Source organism: Schistocerca nitens, chromosome 2, assembly GCF_023898315.1.
Source record: "Schistocerca nitens isolate TAMUIC-IGC-003100 chromosome 2, iqSchNite1.1, whole genome shotgun sequence".
NCBI lineage: Eukaryota > Metazoa > Arthropoda > Insecta > Orthoptera > Acrididae > Schistocerca > Schistocerca nitens.
In genome coordinates, this window is record NC_064615.1 from 333,020,775 (window position 1) to 333,040,244 (window position 19,470).

The following is a 19,470-nucleotide window of genomic DNA, read 5'->3' on the forward strand; positions in this document are numbered from 1 at the left end:
ATGAAGGAAGAAATAGAGCAGAGGAAATAAAAGAGAGAGAAGTAGCAGTCGAAGCTTATCCTACAGAAAGTTCGAATTCACAAGGGAAATTCGTGAAAAGACTCATGTATGATTCAGTGGAGGATTCGTTGATGCAAGAAGAAGAAGAACAGAACCAACCCTTTCAAATTCGACCAATTGTGAAGGCCATGGTAAAGCATATCGCAGTCAATATTGTAATTGATAGTGGAAGTGAACTGACTGCGATCTCAGAAAATTTATTCATGCAGTGTAATGCCAATGAGGAATTGCCAGTTCTGAAAACACGTAAGATTAAAGTAAGAGGTCTTATTAGAAACAATGCTGCGGAAGTTATGAGACAAACAAGGTTAACTCTTTCGTGTCAAGGTCAAAAGATCGAAGCCAACTTCGTGATTATACCTAAACTAACTGTAGATTTGATTATAGGTGCAGATTTTTTAAATGAGAGACGAGCGATAATAGATATGGGGAAAGGTAGCGTAACATTCAGGAATGTCACACTTCTCTTCGAGCAAAAGCTAAAATTAGAAGAAATACCAGTTATAAACAAACAATTAAGAATGACGCGAGATAAAGAGGATGAAGAATTAGAATGGTAGGCACAAAAGGGGGAATCGCCTCAACTCATGTTAGAAGTCCATAATGAAATCGACGAAAAATTGCAAGAAGTTCAAGGTATTTCGCAACACAGTAAAAGAGAATTAGAGGGTATTTTACAAGATAAAGCAGAGGTATTTTTACCTAAGACTGGCAGTATTAAACACTTTCAGTACAAGTTTGAAGTAAAACAGCACAAACCATTTAGAGTGCCACCCTATACAATCCCATTAAGCTACAGTAATAAAGTATTCCAGGAGATATCTAAAATGTTAGATGACGATATTATTGAACCAGCTACCTCCACATACAACAGCCCGCTCCATATTGTACAAAAACGAGATGGGAATATCAGGTTAGTGCTTGATTCCAGACAGATCAACACAATCATAATCACTGAGACAGATCGCCCAGAAAAATTAGAGGAATTGATACAAAACTTCCACGGTGCTAAGATATTTTCATCAATTGATTTACGGAGTAGTTTCTGGCAAATAGAATTGGCCCCAGAATGTAGAAAATATACAGCATTTATCGTATTCGGTAGATGTTACCAGTTTAAACGATTGCCATATGGTTTAAACATATTAACAACAGCGTTTATTAGGGCATTTAATACTATACTCAGTCCTGAAATTTTACAAAATATTACTTGTTATGTTGATGATGCGATTATAGCAGAACCCTCTTGGGAACATCACAACGACACATTAAATCAGTTTTTACATATCATGAAAGAGCATGGGGTCACAGTAAATATAACAAAATCCAAATTTGGAAGGCGAGAGGTCAAATTTCTAGGACACATAATTTCCGAGAAAGGGGTAATGCCCGACCCAGAAAAACTAATGGCAATCAAAGAATTCTGTACTCCATATAATAAGAAAACTCTCAGAGGATTTCTAGGTCTCACCGGATTCTATAAAAAATTTATTTGGATCGACTCTCTCGCAACACCACGCCTATGTGCATTGACTGGAAAAAACACGCCATGGGTATGGGATCAACAAGCTAATGAAGAATTTTTAAAAGTGAAAAACGCACTAACAACAGCACCGATTTTGGCACATCCTGATCTAACACAAAAATTTTGTATGGCCACTGATAGAGCGAAAACAGGTTTAGGAGTTGTTTTATTCCAAGAATACGAACAGGCAGGGCTAAGATCATATAGAACAATTGCATTTGCCAGTCGGGTATTCACAAAAAGCGAGAAAAACTATTCAGTCACGGAGCTGGAAGCATTGGTCATTGTATGGGGCTTCCAACGTTTTCGATACTTCCTATTCGGAAGAAAAACCAAAGTATACACTGACCACAAAGCATTAGAATTTCTGTTATCCGCCAAACTAACTCATGGGAGGTTAGCCAGATGGATGTTAATACTACAAGAATTTGACTGCACTATTACACACATACCAGGATCAGCGAATGTATTAGCAGATGCTTTATCACGATGTCCACAGGGTGCATCCAATAACATAGGTTTGGAAGCAGTAGAAGACCAGTTTACAATGTACTATATGAAACAAGTACAACTACATTACGACAGCATTGAAAAACATAGGCAAAGAACAGGACAAGGATCCCGAAATACTAGGAATCAAACACAAGTGGAGAAGTAAGGATTTTTCAGATATTCGACAGCACTATCTCGTAAAAAAACAATGTTTTATTTTTTAGACGAAATGTTGCAACGAATGAATGGTTAATTTATATCCCAGATGAACTAATTAATAAGTACATATGGTATACACATTTAAGTAATGGGCACTTTGGACCAAAGAAATGCTTTTTAAAAATAAAACAAACAAGCCATTTTCCTCATATGGCAAGACGAATTAGAACAGTATCAGTCAAATGCAAAAAAATGTATGAGGGCTAAACACGTCACTTTCCAAACCAAGCCACCTATGTTTCTAATAATCCATAAAAGATTAAAACAAATAGCTGCAACAGATTTGATGGGGCCCCTCCCACGCACAAAAATGGATATATTTTCATATTTGTCGTTTTGGAACTTACTTTTAAATATGTTACCTTGACACCATTAAAACGGGCAACAGGTCTTACTATAAGTAAAGCATTTAGACAAGATTTTCTCAGACAAGTAGGTCGAGTGGAACGAATAATTTCGGATAATGGCCCACAATACAAATCAGTGCAATGGCAGAACATGTTAAAACAACACAAAATAAAACCCATCTACATATCTAAGTACAAACCTAGCGTAAATCCAGTAGAACGATCTATGAAGGACATAGGTACTTATGCCGATTATATGCAGGCAAAAGACACAACACTTGGGATATATACCTTAAAGATTTTCAAGAAGTAATAAATGAAATGCCACATAGCACTACACTACTACCTCCAGTTACTGTACTTAAAAATATTGAACCCCCAAACATAACTAGAGAAAATGTTAGAGTTCCTATTGTACCACGTAGACAGCACAAACAAGTCATAGCAACAGCACTCTCCAACATCAGAAAGGCAGCCATTAAAAGAAAAGAAAGAGGAGATAGAACAGCAATTAAAAGAACATTCTCAGTAGGCCATAAAGTATTTGTAAAAACACACCATCTCTCCAGCAAACAAAAACACAAAATACATAAGTTTTACGCTGCATACAAAGGACCTGTCATAATTAGCCGAATTGCTCATGATAATGCTGTGGAACTAATGAACCCAAAAACAGGCAAAACCTTAGGACTTCACCATTTGAGCCATATAAAAAAGTTTGAAGATTAATTTTATTACTGGTAAATAATCAGCACAATATTTCAAGATTATGTTGCAGATAAGATCGTCAGGAGAAAGAAGAATGAAGAGAGAGGAAGGTGGGAAAAAGAAAGTAGTTTCAATAAAAACAAAAACAAAAACAATATCAATAGTACTATAGATTAAGGTGAAGGGATAAAGCGTAGATAGTCTAACAGCATGAAATACTAAAATGCTATACACCACGACACTACACAAAAAATAAAAAACGAATTTGAGGATTCTTGTAGACATTAAGACTCAAAATATCTTAGAATTGTATCATGGAAAGGGCGCCGAAATTTGTAAAGCTTTTAAGAAGGCGTAAAACAATGTAGGTACTAGACATATGTTAGATGATTATAAGTAAAACTTTTGTAAGAACCATTGCAAAAACTCCAGCAAGGATGAGATGCAATGACCCACAAGTTGCAACGCGAGAAGTATCAAGAAAGGAAAGGACGTAATTAGCAAGACACGATTCCTACAAGGCAGATGCGTCGAGAGAGGGGAAAGGACAGCGAGACCAACAGAAGGCCCTTGTAGCCAAAGTGGGCAGTAAATAAATCTGCTGCCAAGCTGAACCACAGGGTGGCAGAACCCTGCTGGGACAGAACAGGGAACCACACAGTGGCGGAACCCTGCAGGGACACAGGACAGGACACCGAACGTTAGAAGGGTCTCTGAACGCCCCGACTCAGCGGAGCGAGCAAAAAATGGCCCGACGAGAAGACTGCTTGGGCAAGCCACCACTGGCAAAAAAATATGTGTAAAAGTCACACTACTGCTATTAAACAGCACGCTGATGCACGGAACTGAAGAAAACTTCCACAAAGTAAAAATGACATGCCCAAACAATTTATCAAACTGTTACTAAGAGGAGAACTTCAAAGCGTTTAGTTACCAATAAATATTTCCATATCCTGCCCAGAGAAGAACCAAGAAGCAAATAACAAGCAGAGAAAAAGCAGGAAGAACAGAAGTTGATGATTCGCAAGATTGAGACCAAGAAAGAAGATGGGTGAAGAATAGACGACATACCCTCCCAAATCCCTATCCTATTGTAAACTGGTCGTCTGCGAAGTATTACAACGAAAAACGACCGCTTTCAGCGACACATAACGATGACTTTTGCGCATACAAAGCCAGTAAACCACGAGATTCTGCACTCACAGCTCCATTCCATTATGGGACCTCCACAACAGCAACACACACTTGCAAAGCCAACATGGACCGACGAACGAAGCTGTACATCAAATACTTGCCCACATCCATCTCGCTCAAGTCCATTACCTTCGTTCAAAAAACATTCGCCAACCTCATGCTTAAACATTCATAGGATTGTGTGAATGTGTGAAATCAAATCATGCGATGTAGGAATTGTGCAAAAGCTACGTGTGAAAAACTAAACAGGTTAAGCACACCAGACAGCTAATAAACTAACAGTCATTGACTATGGACTTAAGTAAAAAATAGACTATCGATAAAAATAAGTCATTAGTTCTGAAATGGACAGGATATAAAGAACAAAAGTGAGGCATAATAAACACTAAAACTATATGCCACTTATTTTCCCCCTCATAAAAATAAAAGAATAACTATATTTTACTTATTTTCTCCTTATAAAAACAAAGAATAAAAGATTATCTTGTTGGATGTTTTCCCTTTTTTTTAACATTTGTACCATTTGTTAGGATACTATCTCAATACTTATGTATGCATATTCCTTTGTCAAAGCAATTCTTGGAAATAATTCTTATTTGTTACTGTGACAATGTTGAAATGAGTGTCTAGAAACAAAAACATTTTACTTGTACATGATATTTAGAAAATGTGTTAGGAATAGATTTTACTTAATTACTACATTTATAAAAACAATATTTCTAAGAAAATCGATGTGAAGGACTCCTCACTTTCGATAAGAAACTTCTTAAAAAACAAACTTCACAATTAAATAAAGAAAGAAAATAATTTTAAAAATAATGATTAAAATAGAATAAAAATGTTCTTCCCTTGTCAATATAAACATATTTTTGATAATAATGTGGAAGAATATAAAAATATAAATTAGTAATACAAACTAGCATAGAACAGAATAACGTGGCTGAACTGTAGGCAACAAAATTTAGATAACGGAATAATATTTGACTGGCTTAGACAACGATTCAATCACTGCCTAACTCCAGTACAAAAATTAAGTTCGAAGGGTGGTGATATGTAAGGTGTCAGGCAAATCCAACACCTTCCATGAAAACCCTGACATGATAAGCAAATCCAGTAGTATGTCACATAGCTCCGAATAAATCGTGACATTAAATTAACCAAAGTAATACGAGTGAGCAAATGGAATACCACAGACTAACACAAGAATGTCTAAATGCATGTCATACCTTCCCACCGTGAGACAGACGCAGTTCCGAGGGAGAAACGAGAACAGAAGCCGAGAGCAGAACCGTGTTAAGCTGAAGGCCCTACGATAAGGGACGAACAACCACGTCGCCAGCTAACCGCTAGGACCACCCCCCAGCCCATGTTAAAAGCTAGAGCCCTCCAGAAGAACAGTATAGATCTTACGATAACACTAAAAGGACCACCCCAGCCGCAGGTTTTAGCGTGAGACTTTTTCGCGTCTCGGTTACGTCAGGATCACCACCCAGCCCATGTTAAAAGATAGAGCCCTCCAGAAGAACAGTATAGATCTTACGATAACACTAAAAGGACCACACCAGCTGCAAGTTTTAGCGTGAGACTTTTCCGCGTCTCTGCTACGTTGCAAACTTTAAAGACATTGCCCCACCACGAAAAGTATAACGTTTCTCATTGGACAGACAGAATTTTTGTAGGCGGAGCTTAAGGTTAACATTGAGACCCTGATTGGTCAGATGAAAACACAGCCAGATAGTTTTTTTAAACCAACTTCGGTAAATTGTAGTAAGGAGAAGTTAGGAGAGAGTTGCTTCCGAGACGGCGAGGTGAGCGGAGCTGTGCTGTTTGCTGCCCCTTGACAAACACCAACAAGGTAATGAACGCACGCGATGCCGCATAACAGCGCATAAAGCTTCACTCAGAACTGCAGAAGTCTCATCTGTTACACCCCATTTTTGCGTAATACTAGTGTCGATCGTCAATTAAAGCTCATGGTGTTCACATTTGCCACTTGAAGAGAAAATCTGAAACGTGATGATTTTTCTGTTATATACTCGGATTTATTAAGAAGCCACATTAGCCACTGTAATTTACAAGTTAGATAAGTAATTAAAGATAATTGAGGGTCACTGTAGACCATTTTGATAGTTTTCTCTCTTGTGAAACTTAATTTAAACCTAGATTATAGATGTGATATGGCATAGGTCATCCTCCGATCCATTGTAGAACTTGGAAACTCACTCAGGGAGTATTCGTTCACATTTTAATTGAACGCAGTTGGTTTTTATCATCCTGTATTAAAACATTTCCTTTTATCAATAGTGCAATTTATAAACAATGTTTTGTGAGTAGAATAAAATTTCCAATGGTAAACGTAACTGCGTTTTCGAGGTTATTTTACCAGCTAACTAAAAATAGGAAAGCCTTGAACCCCTTCCACTAAATTTAGTTAGTATTAAGATTCTTTTACAGGGAGTGCAGTGGAGCTGACGCTGAAATCATTAAGTATTTGGTTATATCATCGCTAGTCTCATTGAACTCTACTGAACTCTACATGTCATGTGTGGTCTGGCGTCTCCTTACCAGCAACAGGTCCCAGGTTCAAACTAGTCAATTCCCTAAAAACCACGCTCAGAGCGTCGTTGCGCGAAAGTGGTAGGGAGACACGATATAGAACAAACAGACACCACGCAGAATGTTAGACGTGCACGCCTACAAACAATATCTGATCAAAATTCTCTGGACACTCCTATGTAATGTGGAACTAACCACTAGATTTCACGAGAGGCGGACCCGGCAGTATGAGCGGAGGTGGGGAGTAATGTTCGCCAGTAGAGAAGCAGAGTTCCATAACATCGAATGTGGACTAGTCATTGGATGTCATGTCCACAGCTCATGGTCTTGCGGTAGCGTTCTCGCTTCCCGCGCACGGGGTCCCGGGTTCGATTCCCGGCGCGTCAGGTATTTTCTCTGCCTCGTGATGATTGGGTGTTGTGTGTCATTCATCATCATTTCATCATCATCGTTGACTCGCAAGTCGCCGAAGTGGCGTCAACTTAAAAGAATTCGTAATACGGCGGGCGAACTGCCCCGCATGGGGCCTCCCGGCCAACAACGCCATACGATCATTTCATTCATTTCATTGGATGTTGTTGTGGATTGGCAGGAGAGCCAACCCACAAATTTTAGAGAAAGCCGAAAGGGACGCGTTTAGCTCACGCAGGCTGGCGTGAGGTCTGGAACAGGACAAGGAAATTAGAAAAATGGACGAAGATGGTGGAATACTTAACTTTAATCCATTGAATGTTGAACGTAGCTCTTGCCTGTACATTATTTACAATATCAATAGTAACTGAACATGGCGCCTTGCTAGGTCGTAGCAAATGACGTAGCTGGAGGCTATGCTAACTATCGTCTCGGCAAATGAGAGCGTAATTTGTCAGTGAACCCTCGCTAGCAAAGTCCGTTGTACAACTGGGGCGAGTGCTAGGAAGTCTCTCTAGACCTGCCGTGTGGCGGCGCTCGGCCTGCAATCACTGATAGTGGCGACACGCGGGTCCGACGTATACTAACGGACCGCGGCCGATTTAAAGGCTACCACCTAGCAAGTGTGGTGTCTGGCGGTGACACCACATTCCTCCCCCCGCAAATCGGCGTACGGTTGTGTTATAAGGCTTCCGCCCGCCGTGGGGAGGACCTCATGTTGATGTATGCGACGAGGTGGGGAGCCTAACAACTGGCGAGGCTGTGCCACCCGCACCCTGCCATTCGGTCCGCGGGGAGCTAGGAAACGCCTGAAAGCCTGCTCCAGGGTGCACGCCAACATGCGGTGTATGCGCCCGCAGAGAGACAGGAGGGTCCGAAGGGTCGACCTCCATCGGGCCGGGGCACTCGACGGGCGAAGACGACATCTGGTCCAGAGCGGGCAAGAGTTCCATGTCGGAGGACAACTGGTCACGGGGAGCGATAGGCGGCGCGTGACCCAGGGAGGCGCCCGGCGGTTGCAGCGACGCATCCACTGCGGGCGTCGCCGGCGGGAGAACTGGTGGCGTCGGCGGTGCCGCCGGCGCGTCGCCATGGGGCAAAATGGAAGACAGCGTCGGGAACACCTGGGCCTGAGGCGTGCCAGTAGGTGGGTCCCCAGGGCGCTGACAGTCGATATTGTGAAGGAGCGTCAGAAGGCCATGCCTGCGACTGTGTTATCCCTAAAATTAGATGTAGCGGTGTACACTCTGGAAAACTAGCATCAGATTATATTCAATAATACCTGTATTGTAAGATGAACAAACGGCTCCTGAAATAACGTTCAAACTACAATAATTTCTTCAATAAGGACGGTGGCCTCCAGCATCTGCGTAGGACCCACCGAAGGTGAAGTTGTTGCGCACATCCGGACTTTGGAGTGAAAACAGTGGGGCTGAAAATATGTGATAGCAGAACCCGTTGCCAGTAGCGTCTTGACCAGTTAGAGTGGCTACATAAGACCATGACTAGGAAATGGTCGGCGCAGAGTTAGTCTAGTATGAGCTTCTTGGCGGGACAAAGCCCGATATGTTTTCTCTCTCCCCCCCCCCCCCTTTTTTTTTGAATACAGGTTTTCTATCCTGAATTGTCTGTTATTTCTGGCACACTCAGGGTCAGAGTGGACCGCAGCGACCGCTCCAGGCCAGCCATGTGCAGACACTAGTATCGTCACCAGAAACGGGAAAATACTAATTCTGGCAATTTGATCGGCTGTAGCTCGCATGTCCTTTGTATAGGAGACAATGCTTCAAGAAATGGGGAGGGGGATATCAGGCAAGATGAAAGATGGCGCAGTCGCAGCTCTATGAGATTTGACAGTAACTCACATCAAATATTAATGCAAATCTGAAAACATCTGTGATCTCAGAAAAATGAGGTGCATCTAGTGACACAACAATACCTCAATATCTTTAAAACTACGGAGGTTAATATCTCACTGTAAATAAACGTTTTCACAGTGACTCTCTGATTTATCAACTTTTAATCGCTTCATGTGATTTCAACAAACATTGTCTGCAATGATAACGTTGCAAAATAACTATCATCTCTGAAAGCTAGGTTTCTGCATCTATTTTATTTCTTTGTTTATGACGCCTTTTATATTTTTTCATTATGCAAATGATTGTTAGAACACCATAACCATCACAATTACGAAGAAAATGAACGCAGCATCAATACCTCATATTGTCACATTTGTGTAGTTATTTAATGAACAGTTTACTATTTTGTCGTTAACTTCATTTAAATGTTGATTGCAAGTGCTATTACAAATTGTGCCAATTTACAAGTTATAAACCGCATGTGTTAGCAAACATCACAACTGAAAAGAGAACCGAAAGATGCTTCTGTCAAGAAGGCATAAATATTGGTTTTAACAATACTTAAGAAAAATCCGTTGTCATTTATCGTAAGCACACTTGAGCAAGAATGGTCACTTATTTATGAAACATTTATTACTTATACTTATTGTAAACGATATGTGTGCAACCGAATGTTTATGATATTTCCTTATTAAAATATTGTTGTGCTATATTAATTTAGTCTGGAAAATGGTCAACATGAATCAGATCATGTCAGTAGAGCTTACAGATGATGTACATTACTGGCCATTAAAATTGCTACACCACGAAGATGACGTGCTACAGACGAGAAATTTAATCGACAGGAAGAAGATGCTATGATATGCAAATGATTAGCTTTGCAGAGCATTCACAGAACGTTGGCGCCGGTGGCGACACCTACAACGTGCTGACATGAGGAAAGTTTCCAACCGATTTCTCGTACACGAACAGCAGTTGACCGGCGTTGCCTGGTGAAACGTTGTTGGGATGCCTCGTGTAAGGGGGAGAAATGCGTACCATCACGTTTCCGACTTTGATAAAGGTCGGATTGTAGACTATCGCGATTGCGGTTTATCGTATCGCGACACTGCTGCTCGTGTTGGTCGAGATCCAATGACTGTTAGCAGAATATTGAATCGGTGGGATCAGGAGGGTAATACGGAACGCCGTGCTGGATCCCAACGGCCTCGTATCACTAGCAGTCGAGATGATAGGCGTCTTATCCGCACGGCTGTAACGGATCGTGCATCCACGTCTCGATCCCTGAGTCAACAGATGGGGACGTTTGCAAGACAACAACCATCTGCATGAACAGTTCGACGACGTTTGCAGAAGCATGGACTATCAGCTTGGAGACCGTGGCTGCGGTTACCCTTAACGCTGCATCACAGACAGTAGCGCTTGCTATGGTGTACTCAACGACGAACCTGGGTGCACGAATGGGAAAACGTCATTTTTTCGGATGAATCGAGGTTCTGTTTACAGCATCATGATGGTCGCATCCGTGTTTGACGACATCACGGTGAACGCACATTGGAAGCGTGTATTCGTCATTGCCATACTGGCGTTCACTCGGCGTGATGGTATGGGGTGCCATTTGTTAAACGTCTCGGTCGCCTCTTGTTCGCATTGACGGCACTTTGGAGAGTGGACGTTACATTTCAGATGTGTTACGACCCGTGGCTCTAACTTTCATTCGATCCCTGCGAAACCCTACATTTGAGCAGGACAATGCACGAGCGCATGTTGAAGGTCCTGTACGGGCCTTTCTGGATACAGAAAATGTTCGGCTGCTGCTTTGGGCAGCACATACTCCAGATTGAAAACGTCTGGTCAATGGTGGCCGAGCAACTGGCTCGTCACAATACGCCAGTCACTACTCTTGATGGACTGTGATATCGTTTTGAAGCTGCATGGGCAGCTGTACCTGTACACGCCATCCAAGCTCTGTTTGACTCAATGCCCAGGCGTATCAAGGCCGTTATTACGGCCAGAGGTGGTTGTTCTGGGTACTGATTTCTCAGGATCTGTGCGCCCAAATTGCGTGAAGATGTAATCACACGTCAGTTCTAGTATAATATATTTGTCCCATGAATACCCTTTTGTCATCTGCATTTCTTCTTGGTGTAGCAATTTTAATGGCCAGTAGTGTATTTTTGGTCGGGATGGCCTTCAGCCAATGGAAATCAGACAGTAGCTGAACACTACAGGAGTCAACTGGCGGCTGGGACTTTTCGAGTGAAGGGCTCAAGGGAGCGATTCTGGACACTTCGTGGAGAGTTCTGGGTAAAGGAAGACGTGTATGGAGAAATGTGCACACTTCAGTCGTGCAAGTGATTAAAATTTTTGAAAACATTATCAGCGATCTTATATAATATAATTAAATATATATAATTAAAAACAGTCTTGATCGCAAATTTCTTTTAATCGGAGTGACCGTTTTGAATCCTTAAGGATCATTTTCAAATTCCAGAACGGCAGGTGGACTTCCTTGGAGCAAGCTGCGCCGACCCACTATGCTGAACTGACTGCCTAAGATACAAGCAATATCAGTCAAAGCGGCGACTGGTTTACTCGTATGAGATGCTGTTCAGGAGAGTAACCAGTTTTCGGTAACTGCTAGGTACCATCGCGTCCTATGACAACCAGAAAAACAATTAAAAATTTAATCAGTTCTCTCAGTTGAGAAATACATTGATTCAATCTTGCGGTTTGGAGTCATTAATGGTATTCACGTCATTTCGGTCAGTGAACTTCACTCATATAAACAATATGCAGAAGAACAGAAAGAAAAATTGAAGGCATATTGAAGGAATATAAGTTTGGTTTCAAAATGGATAAGGTACCAGGGAAACAATTCTGATATCGCGCTCAGTAATGGAAAAATGCTGCAACATTTTCGAAATTCTGAAAAAAATGGGTTTAAGCTATGCGTAACGACGGATAATATACAATGAGTTCAAGGGCCAAGAGGGAAGAATAAAAGCGGAAAACCAAGAACAAAGTGCTCGGATTAAAAAGGGTGTTCAGTTTATACATTGAAGAAACAATGTCGGAAGTAAAGAGAAACGTTCAAGGGCGGGATTAAAATTCAATGTGAAAGAATAGCAATCATAAGATTCTTTACTGCAATTGCTATATTCAGTGGAGTTGGAGAAGAATTGCAGAATATAGAATTGTTGAATGGAAAGAACAATCTAATGAATACAGAATATGGATTGAGAGTAAAACGAAAAAAGAAGATAGCAACGAAAAATAACAGAAATGAGGATAGCGAGAAATTCAGCATCAAAAGTGATCACGAAGTAGACGAAGTTAACAATTCTGTTACCATGGAGGCAAAATAACGCATAACGGATGAAGTAAGGAGGACAAAAAAATGAAAGCAGCACAGATAAAGAGGGCATTCCTGGCCGAGAGAATTCTACTGACTTCAAAAACAGACCTTAATTTGATGAACAAATTTCTGATGATGAACATTCGGAACACCGCATTGCACGGTAATGAAACATAGACTGTGGGAAAACCGGAACAGAAGAGAATATAAGCGTTTGAGGTATGGTGCTACAGAAAAGTCCTAAAAACCGGGTGGAATCATAACATAAGGAATGAGGAGGTTCTCTGCAGAATCGGCGAAGAAAGCAACATACGAACACAAGGAAAACGGTAAAAACTGTAGGGGAGAACAGAGACTGTGATACATCGAGCGCCGGCAGCTGTGACCGAGCGGTTCTAGGCGCTTCAGTCCGGAGCCGCACTGCTGCTACGGTCGCAGGTTCGAATCCTGCCACAGGCATGGATGTGTGTGATGTCCTTAGGTTAGTTAGGTTTAAATAGTTCAAAGTCTAGGGGACTGATGACCTCAGATGTTAAGTCCCATAGTACTTAGAGCCACACATCCAGCAAATAATTGAGGACATAGGTTGCAAGTGTTACTCTGAGCCGGAAAAAAAAAAAAACCTGCGGAGTTACAGAAGGCGAACATTGAGATGAAGGTGAAACTGAATGATCACAATCCTTGGTCACAATCTTTAGTAGATTGGGATTGGAAAGTGACTGAGGGTTGTGTGGGTGTAAATCCGTAACAATTTTTAAATATAATTATTGTTCAAATTCAACAACTGTACAAAGTGAACATAAGTAAAGTATTCAGTACTCAGATTATTAAAATTCAAAGCTTAATATGTAACACGACAAAACATACGGTAGAATCATATGTCGCTTAGAATTCCTTCAACTTCACAATAATAGGGTACAGAACAATAACACAAAAATAATAGGATGACGAAGAAAGACAATTTATGATAGTATCTCAGCCCGCATCTCGTGGTCGTGCGGTAGCGTTCTCGCTTCCCACGCCCGGGTTCCCGGGTTCGATTCCCGGCGGGGTCAGGGATTTTCTCTGCCTCGTGATGGCTGGGTGTTGTGTGCTGTCCTTAGGTTAGTTAGGTTTAAGTAGTTCTAAGTTCTAGGGGACTTATGACCACAGCAGTTGAGTCCCATAGTGCTCAGAGCCATTTGAACCATTTTTTTTCGATAGTATCTCAAAATCTACTCCACCAAAAGCGGACACTCTACAGAATCTACAGAATCAGCTTACAATATAGTAGAAAATAAATGAGAGAAGACACCACCCAACCGCCAACAACACTCACAGTAGTCTGGAACCGCGCGACCGCTACGGTCGCAGGTTCGAATCCTGCCTCGGGCATCGATGTTTGTGATGTCCTTAGGTTAGTTAGGTTTAAGTAGTTCTAAGTTCTAGGGGAATGATGACCTCAGCAGTTAAGTTCCATAGTGCTCAGATCCATTTGAACCATTTTGAACACTCACAGTAAATGTTCGAAAAAAAAAAATGTTCAAATGTCTGTGAAATATTATGGGGCTTAACTGCTATGGTTATCAGTCCCTGAGCTTACACACTACTTAACCTAAATTATCCTAAGGACAAACACACACAACCACGCCCGCAGGAGGACTCGAACCTCCGCCGGGAGCAGCCGCACACACAGTAAATGAGAATAGCAAATCAGTGAACGTTAGCAGTAAGGACAGATCAGAATTAGCAATAAGATACAAATTCTCGTTGTTTAATACACTAGGCCCCACACTGACTTCGTCAGAGTAGCAGTGTGTGTTCAGTTCGGATTACTGAGCCAGGCTGTCTACACTACAAAGATTTGTACTGCACACAACCGGCACATTCTCCTTTATCCATCGTAGCCTAACATACACCACAGTTAATAACTTCTGTATCCAGGCAGCGCATTCCCTGAATGAACAAAGCCAAGCACAGTCCGCTCGTTGAAGCTGGAATCGATGCCCCGTGTTAACAGGATGCCGCCGCAAATCCAAACTGCCGAGGCCACCTGACTGTCTCGCTGCCGTTGCTTTGCTGCATGTACTTCCTCTTCCACCTCGTTCAGTCGATTTCCCTCTTAGGTAGTCGTCTTGTTGGCCGCCGTGGTACTACCGTCTCCGTTGCAGCTCTCTCTGTGATGGCGACCGCCCCGTACCTACGTGGCCCCACTACCACCGACCGACGCCCTGGGCCAGCCATGCCGGAACGTCAACAAGGCTGGCCAACGCGCCACGTATGGCCTGACAGAAAAAGCAGATTCTTGTACCGAGTGAGGTGAAGCAGTGGTTAGGACACTGGAGTCGCTTTCGAGAGGACTGTCCAAATCCCCATCTAGCCGTCCCAATTTAAGTTTTCTGTGATTTCCCTAAATCGCTTACGGCAAATGTAGGGATGGTGTCTTTGAAACGGGCTTGACCGATTTTCTTCCCCAGGCTTTCGTAATCCGATCATTTGCTTCGTCTCTGATGACCGCTGTCGACATGACGTTAAACTGAAATCTTCCTTCCTTTGAAATCTTGTCGGTTTCTGTCCACTGCCACCTCTCCGTCCCTACGTCACATACTCCACATCTCACCTCGGCGCAGCGTTCAGTAAACTGTCATATATGCACGCTCTGTGCTGTGGCAGGAATGAATAGCAAGTGCTGGCACCAACTGCCGGGCGGAGGGATGTGTTCGGTGAACTGCTAATTCACGGCACAAATGACACACGAATAGTGTACAACATCTATAAAACGTAAATAGGAGTAACAAAGTTGAAAAGCGAAAACGGTAAGCTCGCGATAAGAAGGATTTAAAACGGGACTGCAGCGTATTATCACGCTTATTCAACTTCTGATTCGAAGAAGCAATAAATAAACTTGAAAAAACTTAACAAAAGGAATAAAAGTAAATCGGAATTGATATCAAAGCTAAATTTCGGACCGACGTACTTCTTCTCGTCAGATGTAAGGAACATCTTTTAAAAGTATGTACTTTATACCTGATACAGAACATGGCTTATGGATAAACAGTGCACATAAAAAGATAATGAAGAACAGAAGAAAGCAGAACAACGATTTGCTTAACATCAAATGTCGGAACGATAGAGGAGTTGAAGAAGTGCACTAACTGCTGTATCTATTATGAAGCAAGACTGTACAGCATGCCGAAGTAAGTATGGTATCAAAGATGGGAAACTTTCTTGAATAAAAGAGACGTACTGACATCAGACATTGATAAGAAAGTGAGAAACAACTGAAACTGGGAGTCTGGAGCACAGAACGGAATGGAAGAGAAACGTTGGCCACAGGCAATCCGGAGGCGAAGGAACTGGAAGCACTTAAGATTGTTGAAAGTTAAGTGGACGTGTAACGAAAGAAATGAAAGAGTGCTAGAGGAATGGGCGAGGATAGATCTGCACTAAAAGATATTTTCCAAAAGAAGGGAAAGGCTAGAGGGACATTCCTGCAGCATGTAAGTTTCGTTCACGTGGCACTGGAGAGACGCGGTAGAGGCGTAAATCAGTGAAGACATACAAAGATTAGAAAATGCAAAACAAGCTGAAGAGCATGTACGACGTAGAAACAGAATGATAAAAGATAGCACGATATAGGAAAAGATTATGGGCAGCGTAAAACCATTTCTGAAGACTGATTACGTCAATAATAGGTAACACATACTCGCGAGATCTCCCGTGACATCGGTTGCTCGGAATGGTGCAGTCACTTCCAGCAAAAGGACACGGTGTTGAAGAATGGGTCCCGTTCGAAGAACCCTCGCTTACAGTGTCCTTACTAGCCTGAAAAACGGCGGCGTGCTTCTGAGCAGACGTGCAGAACAATCGCAGCCGTCTCTCTTCGCAGTGCTGACTTACCAACGATCACAGCAGTGGCTATGTGGTGTCACCGCCAGACACCACACTTGCTAGGTGGTAGCCTTTAAATCGGCCGCGGCAGGTCTAGAGAGACTTCCTAGCATTCGCCCCAGTTGTACAACCGACTTTGCTAGCGATGGTTCACTGACAAAATACGCTCTCATTTGCCGAGACTATAGTTAGCATAGCCTTCAGCTACGTCATTTGCTACGTCCTAGCAAGGCGCCATTATCAGTTACTATTGATATTGTAAATAATGTACAGACAAGAGCTACCTTCAACATTAATGGATTAAAGTTAAGTATTCCACCAGTTACCTCATTTTTCTGAAGTCTAAATTCCTTGTCCTGTTCCAGACCTCACGCCAGCCTGCCTGAGCTTAAACGCGTGCCTTTCGGCTTCCTCTAAAATTCGTGGGTCGGCTCTGCTGCCAATCCACAACAGGCTACAATAATAATTTGTGTAACGAATGCGAGAGAAACTCATGTTATGCTGTTAGTATTTTAATAATATCATTATCTACTTTCTTTTCAATAAAAACTGATTGAATCACAATTCGCGCCGCATCCAAAGACCTCAGCAGCTTGCAGTACATATTTTCTAATTTTTATATTGCGCCACAACCAACACTAAGCTGTCTGGTGATACAGAGGATTTTCTCCAAGACAACTGAGACATTTGTCACAGTATATTACGAACAGGTGTTGCCTTGTAGCTCGTAAGCATTTGAATAAAATGTCAGATTTCAAAACCGCAATTAGTAACTGATAAATAGTTATCTGCTAGCAGTTTCTATCGTCTCATCGCCTTCATATACCGCAAAATTATTTACAGTACTCTACATGGGAACATTTGTGTAGTGACTTCAAATAAAATACACTGAAGAGCCAAAGGAACTGGTAAACCTGCCTAATATCGTACAGTGCCTCTGCGAGAACGCAGAAGCATCGCAACATGACGTGGCATGTGTAGTGACTTGGCAAGACAGCCAAGCCGCTCGGAGGTAGCCGAAAGGCACGCGTTTAAGCTCACGCAGACTGGCGTGAGGTCTGGAACAGGACAATGTCTTGAGAATTGCAAATAAAGTAAGAAGATCTTGGAATACTTAACTTTAATCCATAATTGGAGAACATCGCTCTTGATGATACATAATTTATAATCTCAATATAAACTGGTAATGGCGCCTTGCTAGGTCGTAGCAAATGACGTAGCTGAAGGCTATGCTAACTATCGTCTCGGCAAATGAGAGCGTATTTGTCAGTGAACCTTTCCTAGCAAAGTCGGCTGTAGAACTGGGGCGAGTGCTAGGACGTCTCTCTAGACCTGCCGTGTGGCTGCGCTCGGTCTGCAATCACTGACAGTGGCGACACGCGGGTCCGACGTATACTACCGGACCGCGGCCGATTTAAGGGCTACCACCTAGCAAGTGTGGTGTCTGGCGGTGACACCACAGCATGCACTAGACTAATGTCTGAAGTAGTGATGGAGGCAAATGAAACCATGAATCCTGCAGGGCTCTCCATAAATCCGTAAGACCACCAGGGCATGGAGATCTCTTCTGAGCAGCACGTTGCAAGGCATCCCAGACATGCTCAATAATTTTCATGTCTGGGGAGTTTGGTGGTCTTCCTGGAGCCACTCTATAGCAATTCTGGATATTTTGGGTGTCGCATTGTACTGCTGGAATTGCCCAAGTTCTTCGGAATCCACAATGGACATGAATGGTTGCAGGTGATCAGACAGGATGCTTATGTGCGTGTCACAGAGTCGTATCTAGACGTATCAGGGGTCCCATATCACTCCAATTGCACACGCCCCATACTATTACAGAACCTCCACCAGCTTGAACAGTCCCCTGCTGACATGCAGAGTCCATGGATTCATGAGGTTGTTTCCATACCCGTACACGTCCATCTGCTCGATACAATGTGGAACGAAACTCGTCCGAGGAGGCAGCATGTTTCCACCCATCAACAGTCCAATGTCGGCGTTGACAGGCCCAGGAAAGCAGTCATCAAGGGCACACGACTGGGCCTTAGTCTCCGAAAGCTCATATCGATGATGTTTCGTTGAATGGTTCGCACGCTGACACTTGCCGATAGCCCAGCATTGAAATCTCCAGCAATTTTCGGAAGGGCTGTACTTCTGTCACGTTGAACGATTCTATTCAGTCGTCGTTGGTCCCGTTCTTGCAGGTCCTTTTTCCAGTCGCAGTGATATCGGAGATTTGCTGTTTTAGAGGATTCCTGATATTCACGGTACACTCGTGACGTGGTCGTACAGGAAAAAGTCAGTTCGTCGCTAACTCGGGTATCAGTTTTACATTTGTATGCTAATATGCTAGAAAGGCACATTCGACTTAGCTTCGCTAAAATTGTATAACTGCTTAGAATGTGCGACTTTAATCAGTAATACTTGTCCCTCAACGTAACTCCATCATAATCGCAGTTCAATACGGAATGACTCGAATGGTGTTTGGCTGACCCCACAGTAAAAACGTTGACATCTACGCTGTTGCAAATAATTCTTTGCGATACTTGAAGATGATAACAAGAGCGAAATTGGTGGTTAATAAACAACAAATGGCAATTTTGAAATACATTAGCTGACAAAAAGTGAAGCATCCGGAAGGGGAGGAGGAAACTCAACGAACGATCACAGATTCAAAGGTTATGCGGTATTACAACAGCGATTACAAAATCAAGTGACATTTACGAAGAACATGGCAGTATGCGCACACTTATCAGCATGAAGTTGCTTTTCCTATCGCCAGGACGTATGCACTGATTCGCTTGAGAAGCGTGTCATAAGCCCTCTGCAACTTCTCGTTGTGCAAGCTGGCCCACAACTGTTGTAATTGGT